Here is an 18,759-nt window from a genome sequence, read left to right as displayed (position 1 = left end):
AGTGGGGGGATGAGGACAAAGTTGCTGCCATATTTGGCGTTCATGGACATGGCAAAGAAGTTGTAGCAAGGCTGCCCCACCTGCAAAAAATCTGATTCTCAGTTTCCTGTTTTGGGGACCAGTCGTGAGGCATTAGAGTAGCTCTGCTCAATTTGTCTGCTATCATGTTGGATCTCCCCAGGATGTGCATTGCTTTCAGAAAACATTGGGAGGGGACTGTCCACTGCCATACTGTATGAGCCTCTCGACATACGGGGTAGGGTCTGATTCTGCCTTGTTTGTTTATATACCACACGACTGACATATTGCCTGTCTGTATTCCAATATTCCTAGTGGAAGGGAGCACTGAAATGCTTGCAATGCCAATAGTACTGCTCTCATCTCTAGGACATTGATGTGCAAGTGGTATTCATTGTCTTGTTAAGTTCCTTGGACTGTATTTCCTTTATAATGCCCCCCACCCTTTCTGGGAAGTGTCCATGGTCACTTTAACTACTTGATGTGTGTGGGGTGGGTGAATGGTCTGCCCGGAAGTACCTGGGTTGACTGAAGCCACCAACCAGGTCCTTCTTGCAGGAATCTGTAATAATAATCTTGTGGGATATGGGTAGCTCCTGCATGGACCATTGGGCAAAACGTAGCCACTGAAGGACCCTCATGTGTAAGTGTGCAATGGCTATTAGAGTAATCACTGCCACCATTGTACCTAGTACCTTCAGAACAAACTTTGCCTGTACCTTGTTTTGAGTGAGTAAGAGGGATATTTGATGCCGTAGCATTTGAACTCTGTTGTGAGGAAGTTTTGCTACCATGTCCTTTGTGTTTAAGTCTGCTACTATAAATGAAATATGCTGTGATGGCAACAAGGCAGATTTTTTGAAATTTATTGTAATGCCCAATTGAGACACAGATGAATGGTAGTGTCTCTTGCTTTGACTAGTAGATGCTCAGTGGTAGTGGTTAGGAGCCAGTCGTCTATGGAAACACTTGGAATCCTAGATGTCTCAAGTGAGCCGTAACTACTACCATGCATTTGGTGAACACTCTGGGAGCTGTAGTTAGACCAAAAGGCAGAGCTCGGAATTGGTAATGACTGGCACCCTGCCAGAAGTGTGACTCCTGGATCACCTGTCCATTTTGATGTGGTATTTCGCATCCTGGAGATCTATAGATCACATCCAATCATCTTTTCCCAGAAAGGGAAATATTGACTGCAGTGTTACTATCCAGAACTTTGATTTTTTTTGCCGACTTGTTTAGTCTGCCGAGATCCAAAATGGGTCTCCAGTCCCCTGTCTTTTTTGGAACTAAAAAGAACCTTGAGAATGTTCTGGATCTTATTTAGTCTGCAGGGGCATTTTGAATGACTCTTTTCTCTAGAAACCTTTGAACTTCTATGGTTGCTTGATCCTTCTGACTGGGTGGAATGTCTGGGACTGACCTTTGTTGTGGGGGTGGGGAGGAGAAGGGTATGTTGTATCCTCTGGATATTATTGTCTGTACCCATTTGTCTTGTGTAATATCTAGCCAGGCTTTTTGGTACAGTGATAATCTGCCCCTGACTGCCTCCAGAGAATGTACCTCTGTCACCCTGGTTTTGCGGACCCCCTCTTCTGTGAGGTTGGCTTCTTCCATTATTGTTTCCCCCTCTGCCCCTGGGGGAATAGTCACCACATGCATCAGGTAAAACTCTTTGGGATTTGCGGAACCACATCTTTCCTCCCTTTTGACCTTTGGGATAAGGTCTAGAAGGGAGAGAAAAACATACTCCCATGGCAGACAGAGTCTTATCTTCCTGTTCGCATCTGGTCAGAGTCTCTTTTACTTTAGGCCCGAACAAGGATGAGCCATCAAAAGGGGAATTTATAAAGGAAGACATGAAGGGTTCAACAAACTTGCATAGGCACATCCAGGAATGCTTCCTTAGGGAGATTCCTGCACTTGCTGCCCTACTTGCTCCATCAGCTGCATAAGATATGAGTCGCATAGAGGAGTTGACTATGGAATTTAAGGTAGCAAGCTGAGCAGTCACCTTATCTGAGACCCCTGCAGCTGTAGAACCTTGGAGGGTATCTCCTAACTCCTTCAGGAGATCCCTCTGAAGTCTGGTAAAATGAGTCAAGTAGTTCAGCTACCTGAGTGTAAAGGCCACCGACGAGAATATACACTTTCCATATCTGTCCATTGTTCGAGATTCTTTGTTTGGTGGATGGACAGATGAGGAAGTCTCATACAATTCCTTCTTGGTGGCCGCCACCACCACCATAGCATCTACTGGGACACCTTTTGACAGGAATTCTTTATCATAGAGAGGAGTAATACATTTGTTGGGCCTCCTCGGAATGGGTTCCATCAAATCTGGAGAGCACCACGCCTTTCTACTGGCTACATTAAGGAGCTCATCAAAAGGCAGAGTCATCCAAGAGGTGGAGGGTAAAGAACCAAATGCCTGTAGGTACACAGCCTGATCCTCAGATGGGTTAATGGCCTTCCTGCCACCTCTCTGCTTAAGGATTTCTAGGATGTCTGCACAAGAGGCATCCTCAGAGGGTGACCACGGGGACCCTTCCAAGTCATCCAAGTCTGTGAATGAAGTGACAGACTACTCAGGGTAGTCTAGATGTTTCCACTTACAAGATTTCTTCCTAAGGACCTCTCCAGAGGGATCCTCTGGTGAGGTCTCAGAAAAGAGTGTCTCACCCAATGGGACATCCTGGGGCATTGGTTCTCTACCCCTAGGGTGGAGGGATGGTAGAGAGTCAGACACTGGCACTTTTGGGGGAAGAGAGCTTGGATCCAAGAGTGAAGCCATCTGGGGTGACAGCAGACTCCTCATGACCTTGAAAGCACCATGACCCGGGTCCAAGAGAGCCTCCAGCTCCAAATAGCCAGGAGACTTCCCCCACACCAAGGAGTTGGGCTTGGAGGCTGATGTAGATGCCGAACTCACCCTCGCCAAAGCCCCGAGAGGTACGTTCAGATCCGACAAGGGTTTGACCCAACTCTCCTCCCCGGACCCGACGGGGGAGTGTCGGCTCCCTTACCCTTGGACAGAGTATGACACTGAAGAGGTTGGATCAGAAATTGGGGCTGAAGAACTTGGGGCAGGTCTCAGACCCACGTTTTTCCACTACAATCACATTCAAGCCCTCCGGCTCCGAAGCCATTCAGGTCGGAGGAGGAATCAAAGAAGGGGTAGTGACAGTTGTCGGATACAATTTCTTTTGGGCTGGACTCAAAAGATTCTTGGCTAGAGCCGGGGTCTGTTGTAGCCTCCTGACCACTTGCTCCACATCATCATCTGACAGGGTCCTGGAGTATCAAAAGTACGGGGTTGAGGACATGATACTTCCAGCCACGGATTGCAAAATAGGTGACTCTGGAACTGTGGAAACTGGCTCTAGAGCTGGATACTGGCTCCAACTGTGACTCCTGGTTGATTCCAAAATAACTGGTGGAGCCAAAGGAGTTATCTTTTTGGGTCCAAAAGCCTTCAGTTCCAAAGATGTGTCTTTTGCCTGCTTTTTGATGGCTCAGAAGCTAGAGCCGTTGAAGATGCTCTCTTGTGAAACTTGTCCGATTTAGGGGATTGAAGAGATTTAGAAGTCTGATTCCCTTCTAGTGTTTCCAAAAAGGGAACTTTCAGCAAACCCCTAACTATCAACTTATTTTTTGTTCCATTAAGATCCTGTAACTAAACCCATGACAAATAGAACATGAATCCTGTAAGTGTAGAACGCCCAAACAGTACACACAGCTAGTGTGCCCGTCGGTCAAGGATATCTTCTGAGAGCAAGAATCACACTTCTTGAAGCCTGATTGCTTTGCTTCTTTCCCATCTTTAGACATTATAGTAATAACAAAATTCTGTCAAGAACAATCTCAATAAAATTACCACAACTGTCACTAAGTAGCTACTAGAAAGGGAGAAACTAAATATATCTGACTTTTTTTTTAAACACCACACAGGAAGAAAAAGGGGCTAGAGGAGAAGTCTTGAATTTAAACGACAATCTCCTCTAGCCCAAGAAGATGTCTCTAACTTAAATGACAAGCCCTCTAGAGAAAGGGGGATGAGATAAGAGGAGCCCTTTAATTTAAACGGGGTTAAAAAACAAACAAACCCTCTAACTCAAATGGGAAAATTAGTTTAAATATAAGTCGAAACAGGATAGGGATGAACTATAGGCCTAGCAAAAGCAACAGCCAACAACAAGCAAACACAACAAGCAGAAAAAAATGAAGGATTAACGCAAACTGGTGAATCCTAACCACACAGTAGCTAAATCACTACAACAATATTAATATAGCAGATAACAAAAAAACAGTATAACAAGAAAATTATTCCACTAGCCTGAGCCTAGTGAGAAGCACCTGATCTGTTTAGCAGCAAACAAGATCTTGGTAATCTTCCCTAGGCATGATGGGATAGAGTGTAGCTTTGAGCCAGTGGAAGCTCTCGAGCTTTAGTAAAAGGCAGAGTCGGAACTGATGACCATTTCTGAATCCAAACAGCAAGAATGAAGGCGAGATAGGACAACATAACATTAATAAATTGAGAAGGGTACTTCTTTCAAGGATATACAGACCTTATGTGGGATTAAGCCCTGCCTTCCAACCCCTTCAAAAAAAGGGCAGTTATCTATTATGCATCTCTTTTTTGTTTATTTATTTTATTTAATTATAATTAATTAAATTTGATAAACATGTCAATCACACTATTAAGTCCGTCAACAAAAAACTTGGCTCCCTGTACAGAGCCAAACCTTTCCTCACCCCCCTAGCTAGGGTAGCTATTGCAAGATCATACCTCCTCTCTACCCTTATGTATGCCTCCCCTGTACTCACCAACCTATCCAAAACCAATCTCAACAAATTATCAGGATGTTACAATCATATAGCCAGATTTGCTACAGGCATGGATTTTAGGACCCACCATTTCCATAACCTCAAAGCACTGGGATGGCTAGAGTATCCTACCCTTCTACAGTTCAACCAGCTTATAGTAGCACATAAAATACTCCGTCAACCTGACAACACCCCTGCCCTCAAAAATATTCTCACCCCTCATAGTACCCCCACGCCATTACGCTCAGCTGATAAACTAATGATACTGACCCAAAAATCCAACAACTCTGCAGGTGATGCCATATTTGTCAACTCAACCAGTAAAATCTGGAATCTACTACTGTTACCAAGGAAATCTCACTACCCCTATTTAAAAGAGAACTCAAAAAATACCTCACATCTCATTGGCTGTGCTCTTGTTCTAAACATGACTAACAACTTATACATGTCTTGCTACCCAACCTGCTGTTTAGCCAAGTATCTATGTCTCATAGCATTTGAATGTCTAAGCATTATGAATTATGAGATCTGATTTTATTCTATGTTCACATTTTCTGATACGTCTTTGCCAATCAGATGCAAGTCAACACATTGTGTATAGTGATATCTGCCTGTATTCTTTGTCTATATTTTTCTAAACATGTCTGCCTGAGTTTATCACTCAGTGATGTATGTACTGTCTCTTTGACTCTTTTTTGGTACGTGGAGCTTTTCTCCCCGGGCCTCCACGGAAAATGGACATATATCCAGTCAGACTATCCAGGTCAACAAATGTAAAATAAATAAAATAAAAATAAATAAAATAAATTTATTTATTTAGTTAACATTTGTTTGCTGGGAAAGTACGACTTGGAACGAAGCCAATTTTTAGCAGCAGCCCAGGGAGAAACACTCCAGATGCATGTCTTTACAACATGGGTGGAAACCGGAGCACCCGGACGGAACCCACACAAATGCAAAGAGGACATACAGACTCCACACAGAAGGCACCCCGGCCAAGAATCAAACTAGAGAACCTCTTGCTGCGAGGCAACAATGCAACTGCTGCACCACTGCGCTATCCTTGGAATGAAACTGAAAGCACAAATAGCCAGGGGCATACGTTATATAGCTAAGGATGTGGGTAAAGAAATTCATGCACCTTGATAAAACCCACAAAGAGACAAGGAGTACATGCACACTCTACACATAAGGCATCACAGTCAAAATACTAACCTACAGCAGTGTTAAATGGCAATATTAGTTGATGTGACACTCTGCCAGTGATCAATTGCCATCCCACACATTCTGCCCAGACTGCCACAGACAGCCTCTAATTCACTCCGATGGCGCTCAGAAGTTTGCACTGTAACTTCCAATGGGTGGAGCCTAAGCCTTTTTACAGACTCAAATTCTGTCCTCACATTTCAAACAAATGTTCATATTTCTGGAACCACAGGTATTACGAAAGAAGTATCAATGGCAAATTCTTCAGCACAAACTATTTTATAGTGGTAGCATTATTTAGGTTCTAGGTCTTAAACCGAATTTTATAAGTCACAGTAAACACAGTAATTATTACATTTGTAATATTTTGTAAACAACTTACAATATATCAGTAACCACACAAGTTGTACACACAATGTCAGCAGCATTTATTCATCTAGGTGAGAGCTTTCATACGAGACTAAGGAGTTCTGTCTGTGTGGCTTGGTTGTTGCGATATTTAGAACAATTTGAAAATTATATCTATATAAATTAATATAATAAAAACAACAGTTAATATCTCTTTACCTGCACTACACCGAGGTCAAATATTAATGCAGTTGAGTTTGCAATCGTGTAAGCTTTAAGATTAAATATTTTAAAACCTTGTACATAGCATGGTTTTGGAATTATTGTTGCAAATATTAACTAGCAATATTTGACGCCTACAGGCATCAGTAGGAGGAAACTGCAGATGCACCTGGAGGCGTCACTCGGATGTAATGAGTTCAGTACAGTCAGTGGCGGCTGGTGACTTCAAATCAAAGGGGGGCTGCAGGAGACAGATGAATGGGTGGGGCCAATGAGAAGGGGTATGACCAACTAGAAAGGGGTGGAGCTATGCTAAAAACTGCAGAAAACTAGGACTTTAATTAAATACGCTGCCCTGGGTGCCAAACCATCATTATGAGAGTCCAATCAAGACAAAATGAAGTGTAGAAGAAAATAATATGTCAATGTATCAGCTACATGACGGCTAACTTAATGTCTAGATGGAAACAAAAAGTAATGAGGTTCTGAAAATACTGTAATCCTGTCCTTTATTACAAATACTATCATAATACTATCATATGCATTTCAATACCCAAGGCTTATACACTATCTAGTTATATAAATATTCTCTGCATGGCAACAACAAAAAGGCTTTCAATGTTGGTAATTCTTTAACAGTATGCTTATTAAAGCTTACTTGCATCTTACAATCTCAGACAAGCTTACCTGATGGTCTTTGAAGCATTGCTAGTTAAACAGAGACCAACAGGTACTGCAACAACATGCATTTTCTGAATAAGAAGCATAAATCAACAGTATAAAAATATGACAGAAAAGCTGAACATTCTGCAAAATCAAGGACGGATGAAAAGCCAATGTAGTATTTGTGCCTACCTTGGTTGGGGGTATACTCTGCACACTTACACTGCATAACTGCTCCTTGCCTTGCTTGGAGAAATCCAGAGTCATTACATGGGGGAGTAGGGTACACGTATGTCACAATTTGAAATGTCTCTGGCTTATGGTGATGGCCCTGACATTTGTCATACCTCTCAACCTCAGAGCAAGAAATCTGGACAAAACGATAAATAAAAGTGGGACAAAGGCCCAGAAATAAGGACAATTTTAAATATACTCTTATAAACTTAGAAAGATAATAGAATAGTAGGTCTTGCATTAGTATGAATTTTCTGAAAGGTATGAAATCTGAAACTCAAATGTCTGTCATTATTTTTTAACTTCAATCTTTAATGATTTGCCAGTAATTTGCCAGAAAACCACAATTTTATGAAAACTGGACCAAAATGTGATGCAAAAATATAAAATAGCCACACAATACATCTGGGAACCTGTCAAAGAAGGGAGGAATGAAAGAAAGCTTGAAGTGATTTAGCATTCATATATAAAGTTTATAAATACACATGCAGACAAATACACACACACACCCTCATATGTATAAAAATAGGCGCGCACACGCACACACACACACACACACACACACACACACACACACACACACACACACACACCACTGAATCTGTCCCCTTACTAGACCTTTTTTCTAGCCATAACTTGCAAAACCCCACTTGCTTGCATGCAAGCACAGCTGCCACACCACAGGAACAGTTGAGCCAACATTACTCATCTCCCGATGTCAACAAATGTAACTTTCAATTAAATGGCAATATTCTCTACCAACAAGATGTGCATTCAACAAGGTATATTGCAGGCATACATATATGTACAGTGCGTGTGTGTGTGTGTGTGTGTGTGTGTGTGTGTGTGTGTGTGTGTGTGTGTGTGTGTGTGTGTCTGTGTGCGCGCACGTGTGTGTGTGTGTGTGTGTGTGTGTGTGTGTGTGTGTGTGTGTGTGTGTGTGTGTGTGTGAGTGGTTGTGTGTGTGTGTTTGTGTGTGTGTGTGTGTGTGTGTGTGTGTGTGTGTGTGTGTGTGTGTGTGTGCCATAGCTGTCAATTGTTCCCGATTTGACAGAATATCCCTGGTTTTCCTCATATGCATGGTCTCTTCCTTTTTTTGCCAAACCATTGAGAAGCACCCGCTCTGTTTAGCGGCAAACAAGATCTGGGTAATATCCCTAGGAATCATGGGATAGAGTATTGCCTCGAGCCAGTGGAAGCTCTGGAGCTTTAGTAAAAGGCAGAGTCGGAACTGATGACCATTTCTGAACCCAACCAGCAAAAATGAAGGCTAGGTAGGACAACATAACATTAATAAATTGAGAAGGGTACTTCTTTCAAGGATATACAGACCTTATGTGGGATTAAGCCCTGCCTTCCAACCCCTTCAAAAAAGGGCAGTTATCTATTATGCATCTCTTTTTTGTTTATTTATTTTATTTAATTATAATTAATTAAATTTGATAAACATGTCAATCACACTATTAAGTCCTCATTAACAAAAACTTGGCTCCTGTACAGAGCCAAACCTTTCCTCACCCCCCTAGCTAGGGTAGCTATTGCAAGATCATACCTCCTCTCTACCCTTATGTATGCCTCCCCTGTACTCAGCAACCTATCCAAAACCAATCTCAACAAATTATCAGGATGTTACAATCATATAGCCAGATTTGTTACAGGCATGGATTTTAGGGACCCACCATTTCCAGAACCTCAGCACTGGGATGGCTAGAGTATCCTACCCTTCTACAGTTCAACCAGCTTATAGTAGCACATAAAATACTCCACAACCTGACAACACCCCTGCCTCAAAAATATTCTCACCCCTCATAGTACCCCCACGCCATTACTTCAGCTGATAAACTAATGATACTGACCCAAAAATCCAACAACTCTGCAGGTGATGCCATATTTGTCAACTCAACCAGTAAAATCTGGAATCTACTACTGTTACCAAGGAAATCTCACTACCCCTATTTAAAAGAGAACTCAAAAAATACCTCACATCTCATTGGCTGTGTTTTGTTCTAAACCTGACTAACAACTTATACATGTCTTGCTACCCAACCTGCTGTTTAGCCAAGTATCTATGTCTCATAGCATTTGAATGTCTAAGCATTATGAATTATGAGATCTGATTTTATTCTATGTTCACATTTTCTGATACGCCTTTGCCAATCAGATGCAAGTCAACACATTGTGTATAGTGATATCTGCCTGTATTCTTTGTCTATATTTTTCTAAACATGTCTGCCTGAGTTTATCACTCAGTGATGTATGTACTGTCTCTTTGTCTTTGGTATGGAGCTTTTCTCCCTCGGCCTCCACGGAAAATGGACATATATCCAGTCGGACTATCCAGGTCAACAAATGTAAAATGAATAAAATAAAAATAAATAAAATAAATTTATTTATTTAGTTAACATTTGTTTACTGGGAAAGTACCGAATTTGGAACTAAGCCAATTTTTAGCAGCAGCAGGGAGAAACACTCCAGATGCATGTCTTTACAACATGGGTGGAAACCGGAGCACCCGGACGGAACCCACACAAATGCAAAGAGGACATACAGACTCCACACAGAAGGCACCCCGGCCAAGAATCAAACTAGAGAACCTCTTGCTGCGAGGCAACAATGCAACTGCTGCACCACTGCGCCATCCTTGGAATGAAACTGAAAGCACAAATAGCCAGGGGCATACGTTATATAGCTAAGGATGTGGGTAAAGAAATTCATGCACATTGATAAAACCCACAAAGAGACAAGGAGTGCATGCACACTCTACACATAAGGCATCACAGTCAAAACACTAACCTAGAGCTGTGTTAAATGGAAATATTAGTTGATGTGACACTCTGCCAGTGATCAATTGCCATCCCACACATTCTGCCCAGACTGCCACAGACAGCCTCTAATTCACTCCGATGGCTACGCCAGAAGTTTGCACTGTAACTTCCAATGGGTGGGGCCTAAGCCTTTTTACAGACTCAAATTATGTCCTCACATTTCAAACAAATGTTCATATTTCTGGAACCACAGGTATTACGAAAGAAGTATCAATGGCAAACACTTCAGCACAAACTATTTTATGGTGGTAGCATTATTTAGGTTCTAGGTCTTAAACCGAATTTTATAAGTCACAGTAAACACAGTAATTACTACATTTGTAATATTTTGTAAACAACTTACAATATATCAGTAACCACACAAGTTGTACACACAATGTCAGCAGCATTTATTCATCTAGGTGAGAGCTTTCATACGAGGCTAAGGAGTTCTGTCTGTGTGGCTTGGTTGTTGCGATATTTAGAACAATTTGAAAATTATATCTATATAAATTAATATAATAAAAACAACAGTTAATATCTCTTTACCTGCACTACACCGAGGTCAAATATTAATGCAGTTGAGTTTGCAATCGTGTAAGCTTTAAGATTAAATATTTTAAAACCTTGTACATAGCATGGTTTTGGAATTATTGTTGCAAATATTAACTAGTAATATTTGACGCCTACAGGCATCAGTAGGAGGAAACTGCAGATGCACCTGGAGGCGTCACTCGGATGTAATGAGTTCAGTACAGTGCTGATTCCTTAATATGATGGAAAGTGAAAACAGTTATGGCCAACTTGTTACTTTTATATCTCCTGCAACCCCCTCACAGCACATACATAGATATTTTTATCAGAGACAATCTCCCTCCTCATCAGTTATAGTCACTGTATTAACAATACCTCTCAAATATCTGATTATTTTAAAAAATCATCCAGTAAGTATTCTAGCTGGTTACATGAAAATGCACATTCCCTCTGAAAAGCTTTTATAATGATGGCTTAAATTCAATAAATGACAACAGTGTCAGTCACTTTCATTTAAAGACAGCCCCTCTACAAAGCAATTAAAGCAATCATTATTGATTGTATACAGCTCAGATATCAGAATGTAATAAATAAAAAAATAATAATTGGCTTCAGAAATTTTACTCCTACACACACACACACACACACACACACACACACACACACACACACACACACACACACAGATATGGCCATCAATTACAGTTAATTGTATGGTTTTGATTGCAAACAAACATCTATAATCAGATAACTGACTAAATACATTTATTTATTTATTTACATTTGTTTACCGGGATGGTCCACTGGGCCAAAAAGTGCCCATTTTCAGTGGAGGCCCAGGGAGAAAAGCTTTACATACAAAAGAAATTTAATACAATCACATTTCCTACATACATAGAGAGATAACAACTTAGAAAAACAGACATACAATCTTATCATAAATTTCTAGCGAGAATAACAAAGGCGGTACACATTACGTACAAAATATACAAAGTACAATATATCATCTGCTTTGGATACTGTAGAGTGACGACAGCAAGAGATAGTTGTATAACTGTTAAGTAGAGGGGAGAAAAAAGTTAGTGAGGTCAAGTCGGGGAAGATGCTCTGTAGTAGTAGCCACATGTACCTTGCCATAGGGCTGAGATGCTGTTTTAGAGACCTTTTGAAGAATATGTGATTGGAAATAGTTCTGATAGAGCTGGGTAAAGAATTCCAAGTTTTAGCAACGGTGCATGAGTAGAGAGATTGACCAACCTCTAGATTGGATATTTGTACTTATAGAAGGATTTGAGTTCTGAGTTGCTGGGGGCTTATGCAGAGTAAACAGAGAGGTGAGGGATGGGCAATTGGAAGGTTTGGTAATGATATTGTGAGCTGTGTTTAACTGCAAGTAGGTTAGGTGATGGGGAAGTTTGAGCCATTTTAGTTTGCATAGGGAGATGCAGTGATGGAAGGAGTATGTTTCATTGGTAGCAAACCTGGCAACGTTGTTATAACAGGACTCGATCTTGGATTTTAAGGGGCTTTGAATGTTGGTGAACAAATGGGCACTGTATAAAAGTGAAGGAAGTAAATAGGATAGTGCAAGGATTTGTCTAGTGGTGGGTGTGAGGTACAATTTATGCTTATAGAGGGTGCCTAGTTTCTGATGGTTTTTCTTTTATGCAGTTTTGGATGTGTAGATCGAATGTTAAGTGTTTGTCTATTATAACTCCTAGAAGTTTAGTTTGTGATACTGCTCTGATGTAGGTTTTGTTTTGTGAATAGATATTAAAATCTGCTCTATTTAGGGGGGGGTTGATTTTTTGGGGCTGAATAGAAGCAGGTTAGTTTTGTTGGGGTTAAGGGCTAGATGGTTGTTATTCATCCATTCCTCAGTGATTGAGAAAGCATGTTGGATCCTAGCTAGGAGTTTGTCAGCAGACTCAACAATGCAGATAATGGTCAAGTCATCTGTGTACTGTATTACAGGATTTAGGGGGAGGGTGGAATGGAAGTCATTAATAAATATGCTAAAAAGAAGTTCCAATATGGATCCTTGGGGAATTCCAGTGTGTATATTGAGGAATGATGAGAAAGAGTGGAGCCATTTAGTGGCTTGATAATCAGAAAACCAGTTAAGAGTGGGGATGACATTCCCAGATTGGATAGCTTTGTCAGGAGCAAGGGGTGGGATATGGTGTCAAAGGCTTTGAAGAGGTCCAGAAAGAGAGAGGAGACAATTTTTCCAGTGTCCCTTGCTTGGGAAACAGTGTCCATGAATGATAGGAGTGCAGTGGTAGTACTGTGATATGGGTGGAATCCATGCTGGGATGGGAATACTATCTTATTTTCTGTTAGCAAATTTAGGAGCGGAGTGTGGATGCATTTATCCATGATTTTGGTGGGGACAGTATTGAAATTGGTGAAATCTATATTAGGGTCACCTTTGTGAAATGGGACTATGTAGCCTTTTTTTCAGATTACAGGTACATGAAACTCTTGGAGGGATCTGTTGATTAATATGCTAATGGTATAGATTTGGCTGACATTTGTAAGTAATCTGGAGATAGATTATCTGGAGCAGTTGTACATGGTTTTAGTTTGACTAGCAATTTGCAAATGGTAGCTGTGAGTATAGGGGAGAAGGAAAAGCAAGCATTGGGGTGGTTGTGCGAAGGTTGCATTAGTGTGTGTTTGCTAACTTTAGAATTTGTTTGTGTGAAGGTTGCAGAGAGTTTGGAGATGGTGTCTATAAAAATGTGTGTTGAAGAGGGTTGCTATTTCATTGGAAATTTGTCTGGATGTAGGCATGGGCTATTTTTACTACCTGGATACAGTAAACTAGAGATGTTACCCCAAAATTTCTTGGCGTTTTTTCTGTTTTGGTTTTGGGATGTGAGGTAGAAGTTTATCTTATCTCTGATTATGAAGTGTTTGGCTTGATTTCGGAGTTGTTTAAATTCTAGGAGGCCAGCAGGATTTTTGGTTTTATGCCAAAGTTTCCATGCTCTATCTCTGTTTGTCATAAGTTGTTTTGTGGCTCTAGTTAGCCAGTAGGAATGATTGGTTTTGATTTGTTTTACTATTAGAGGAGCTAAGTTATTTAGAATATTTAAAAATGTAATATTGAAGGGTTTACTATCAAAATTTCGAACCGCACTCCTTCGACTGTACTATCGTCGAACACTGAAGTTTGAAAATGGGAATGTCGAAGTCAAAAAAACAATCTAGGAATGGGTTTTAACATAGGTCGAGGTAGGTGTTCAGTATTATTCTAAACTACAAACATCTCCCCTACCTCGACCCATGTTAAAACCCACTCCTAGATTGATTTTACTGACATTCCATTTCAACTTCCGTGTTCGACGATAGTACAGTCGACAGAGTGCAGTTCGAAATTTTGATAGTAAACCTATTGAAGAGTTCAACTGCCTCGTCTAAGGGTAGCACTTTTAGGGCACTCCAGTCTATTTGTATGAGGGTGTTGTTTAAAGTTTCTGGGCTGAATTTGGATAGGTTCCTGGTTAGTTTATACTGGTGAGTATTGTGGGGGGGGGGGGGGTATTTCCAAAGGATATAAACGGGTAGGTGATCACTAATGATTTAAGGTAATGTGCCTGTGGCTGAAATTTGACTGATGGCAGACACTAGAATCCAATCTAGTGTAGAGCCATTGTTTTTGGTTTTGTTTGGTCTGGTAATGTCTGTTACTACTTGGGTATAGGAGAATGGGTTTATGTTGTTGGTGGACTCTTTTTTGCCAAGTTCTAACCAATCAATGTTAACATCACCTAGGATGATCGTCTCATTTTGAATAGTTTTAGATGTCCAGGCAAGGACTTTTTTCTAGTATAGGAATGTTATTTCCGGGGGGAATGTAGAGATTGTCTATACAGATTTTTTTACATTTTTGTAACATTTTGTTATATAAATAACATGCAGACATTTATTTTTTCAGCTTACTCAACTATTTAGCTCAAGAATTAAGGAGAAAACTAAAAAATAATGGTGTACAAAGGGCCAAGATCAGGAACAGCTATTGCCTTTTTATATACAGAAACTTGCTAGAATAACAAAACAGGCTATTACATTTGAAATTCAGATGTCTGCTATCATTAATTAGTGTCTGTAACATGTAAATTTTTGCCAGAAAAAATAAACACAAACTTTATGAGCAATAGACCAAAATCCAAAATATGAGGCAAAAAAAATCATTCTGCAAAATCAGGGACATTTAAGAGCATCTGTGTCCACACACATTCACACACACTCACACACACACACACACACACACACACACACACACATTCACACACACACACACACACACACACACACACACACACACACACACACACACACACACACACACACACACACACACACACACACACATGAAACCATCAATTACAGCCACTCGTGTGACTATGACTGCAAACCTCAGATATTTGATTGTGATTGAATGAATGAATAAATGCATAACTAACTGCCACATAGGAATTCATCTTCTGAAGTCAGTATTGTCATTGTGTTCAACCCACTGCAACCAAATACCTCTCAACATTTTAGTTCATGAATTATGGAGAAATCTAAAAAATATAATGAAGAACAAAGGACCAAACTCAGGGATGAATATTGTCTTTATATAATTAGAACGTTTCAAAAATAATAAGATTGTTTTGTATTAGCATTTTTCTGAAAACTATTAAGCCTGAAACTTAAACGTCTGTCATTGTTTAGTAATTGCAATCCTCACCAATTTGCCAGAACACCAAAATCGTACCCAAATAAAGGAGACCTCTGAGGCAAAAACACACGTGATCTCCACAGCCCTCCACACCAAATACCATGCATAGCTCACACACCTGTGTCTCACAGCCACTAAGGCTTAACCATAAACCCAACATATTAGTCATAGCAGACTCCATTGTGAGACACACAGATGTGCCTCTCACAAGGCTGGATAAGGAGAAAGTCATGGTTAGTTGTCTCTTAGGGGCTAGAATTTACCATATCACATAAGCACTCAAATCTCTAAACAACAGGTACTGTTATGACTCTGTCATAGTCCATGTTGGCGTGACTGACTTGAGATGTACCTCCCTGGACTATATGAAGAGAGACATGGTTAAACTCACTGAATAATGTATCTCAGGCAGGTATGTCCCTAACCTTAAGCAGCATTCTACCATCACCCAGAATGATGCCTCAATACAAACAGAAAATTATTGACTTTAACAATTGGCTTAGTTTCTGGTGTCATTCCAGGGGAATCCAGTACCTGACAGCCTGGAAATATATGATCAACAGACGATGATGCTTTGCCAGAGATGGCCTGCATCTGTCTTGCTTGGGCCTCAGGCTTCTGGAAAAGGCTCTTGCCTCCATCATAGTGCCTTTTTTAGGAAAAGAGATGAGGTTAAAACTACCAACATAAAAATTTCAACAAAACACAAATTAAAGGTCATGCTGCTAAACGCTAGGAGTCTAAACATGAAACTGCTCTCTTTGAAGCATTCTTAACCCTGGAAAATGCTGACATCTGCACAGTCACAGAAACCTAGTTAAAAATTTTGTAGAGTACTCTAGCATTACGTGGCTACTCATTCCATCATATATTCAGACCCCAAACTGTGGGCAGTAAAGCCAAAGGAGGTGAAGTTTCAATATATATTAAAGACGTACACATGTCCAGGCTGGTCAAACAGTATGACGCACAGGAGACACTCCAGATGCAGTTAACCATTGACAGGACCCTTATACAAATCATGGCTAGCTACTGGCCCCCATGTCTGACTCATGATGCCCAATCCACCTATCTTGATCTCTTCAAATCTATCAAGATTTAATCCTTTACCCTGATCCTGGGTGATTTTAACTACCCAAACATAGACTGAAAGAACTACTCATGATAGAACACAAATGCCCAGAGATTCCTCAATTTTGTCAATGCAAATCCTTTGGAACAGCTAGTCAATACCCCAACAAGAGGTGATAATATCTTGGACTTGAAATTAGCCAACATGAGTAACCATCCTTGCAGTATCATCCTCCCTTGTAAGATCCGACCATAAAGTGGTCACTTTCAAAATCACCATCTCCCCCGACCCCCCTCTAGCTAGGGTCAAACAAAAAACTCCTCTGAAGCTGATTGCAGCCTCCTGGGGGATGATATAAACAGTTTCACAGCCACTTCCCCTCTCTAGGAACTGGCACCAGTATCCAAAACTATACCAAAGCACTATACGAGCATTTATATAGATGCATGGAATCAGGAATACCCAACAGGACTAAATCATCCTCTGCAAGGAAGAGTAAACCTGTCTGGTGGACACCTGCAATAAATAAACTCTATAACAAAAGGAAAACAATGCTGTCCAGGACCAAGAAGGAGCAGGCGCCCAACTGGAAGCAATCTCTCCTTAGCCTAAACAAGCAAATAAGAGCACTAGTGAAATCTTCCAAAGCAAACTTCGAGTCCAAATTGGCTACATCTACTAGAGACAGTCATAAAGCCTACTTCACATATGTCTGCACTCTCAAAGGAAGCTCCCATATCTGTTCAGAACTGGTGGTCAAGAACACCACATATACAAATGCCGTAGATACAGCAAACTCGCTGGATGACAGATTCAGCTAAAACTTCACCCATCTATCCCCCCATCAGTAAATCAGAACTTTCCCAGTACCTTCCCCCTTCCCCATATATCTAGGGAAAAGGTCATCACTGCCCCCTCAAAGGCAAAAAATACAGCCTCCATGGGACCCAATAACATCCCAGGCTGCATCCTACATGAACTCAGGCAGGAACTTGCAGCACCATTAGTACCCTATTCAACTAAAGCCTGAGTACTGGCTTTGTACCAGCTGAGAGGAGGACAGCCACTGTCATCCCTTTGCACAAAGGTGGAGTGTCCACTAATCCTGGAAATTATAGACCTATCAGCCTAACTAGCCTGATCTGCAAGGCCATGGAAAGGATTATTATGGACGTCATTAACAAAGACATTGGCAACCTCCAAACACTTGATCCCACACAGTTTGGCTTCTTCCAAGGGGAGGTCATGTCTGTTAAATCTGGTCGATTTCTTTGAGACAGTCACCAAAGTGATGAACAAGGGGAAGACAGTGCACACCACCTACCTTGACCTGGCCAAAGCCTTTGACACTATTCCCCGCTCTGCCATAATAGATAAACTCTCAACTAGGCATCAATCCATATGTTACCAGATAGGTAGTTAACTGGCTTACTGATAGAGCCCACCTAGTCAAAATAGGGGAAGCCACCTCAAGCAGTAGACCCGTAATGAGAGGCATAATCTAGGATTCAGTCTTGGGGTCTCTGTTATTTGGGATATACTTTTCTGAGGTGCAGGCCAAAACCAGTGGGCTATGGCTGACCAAGTTTGAAGATGACTGCAAGATGGGTGCTGTCATCAATTCCCCTAGTGATGTGGACATCTTCCAAGAGGGTCTCACCCAAAAAAATGACTGGTGCCAGAAACATAGCCTCAAGCTGAACACCAAAAAATGCATCATCATCCCCTTTGGGGAGAGTGACATCCCCACAAATTATTACATTAGTAACAACGTCCTAAGCATGCAATCAGTCATGAGGGATTTGGGCACCCAGGTTGATAGCAACCTGACTTTTGACCACCATGTTGCTTTCGTTGTACGGAAAGGTTTCTACATAGCCCTCCTCATAAGTAACGGTTTCTCATCCAGGTACAAGGAGGTCATAACATCCTTGTATTCTTCCCTTATAAGGCCCATTATTGAGTCAGAGGTTCCTCACCAGGAGGATCCAGGGTCTCAAAAATCTGCCATACACAGATATGGTAAAAACCCTGTCCTTCTACTCAGTTTCCTCAGAGGTGACCTCTGTCTGGCAGACAAGGTGATCTTGGACCCG

This window comes from Protopterus annectens, chromosome 3.part1 (genome assembly GCF_019279795.1).
Source record: "Protopterus annectens isolate FY-2018-M chromosome 3.part1, PAN1.0, whole genome shotgun sequence".
NCBI classification, from domain to species: domain Eukaryota; kingdom Metazoa; phylum Chordata; order Ceratodontiformes; family Protopteridae; genus Protopterus; species Protopterus annectens.
The sequence above is the reverse complement of the archived record's forward strand: the minus strand, read 5'-3'. Positions refer to the sequence as shown.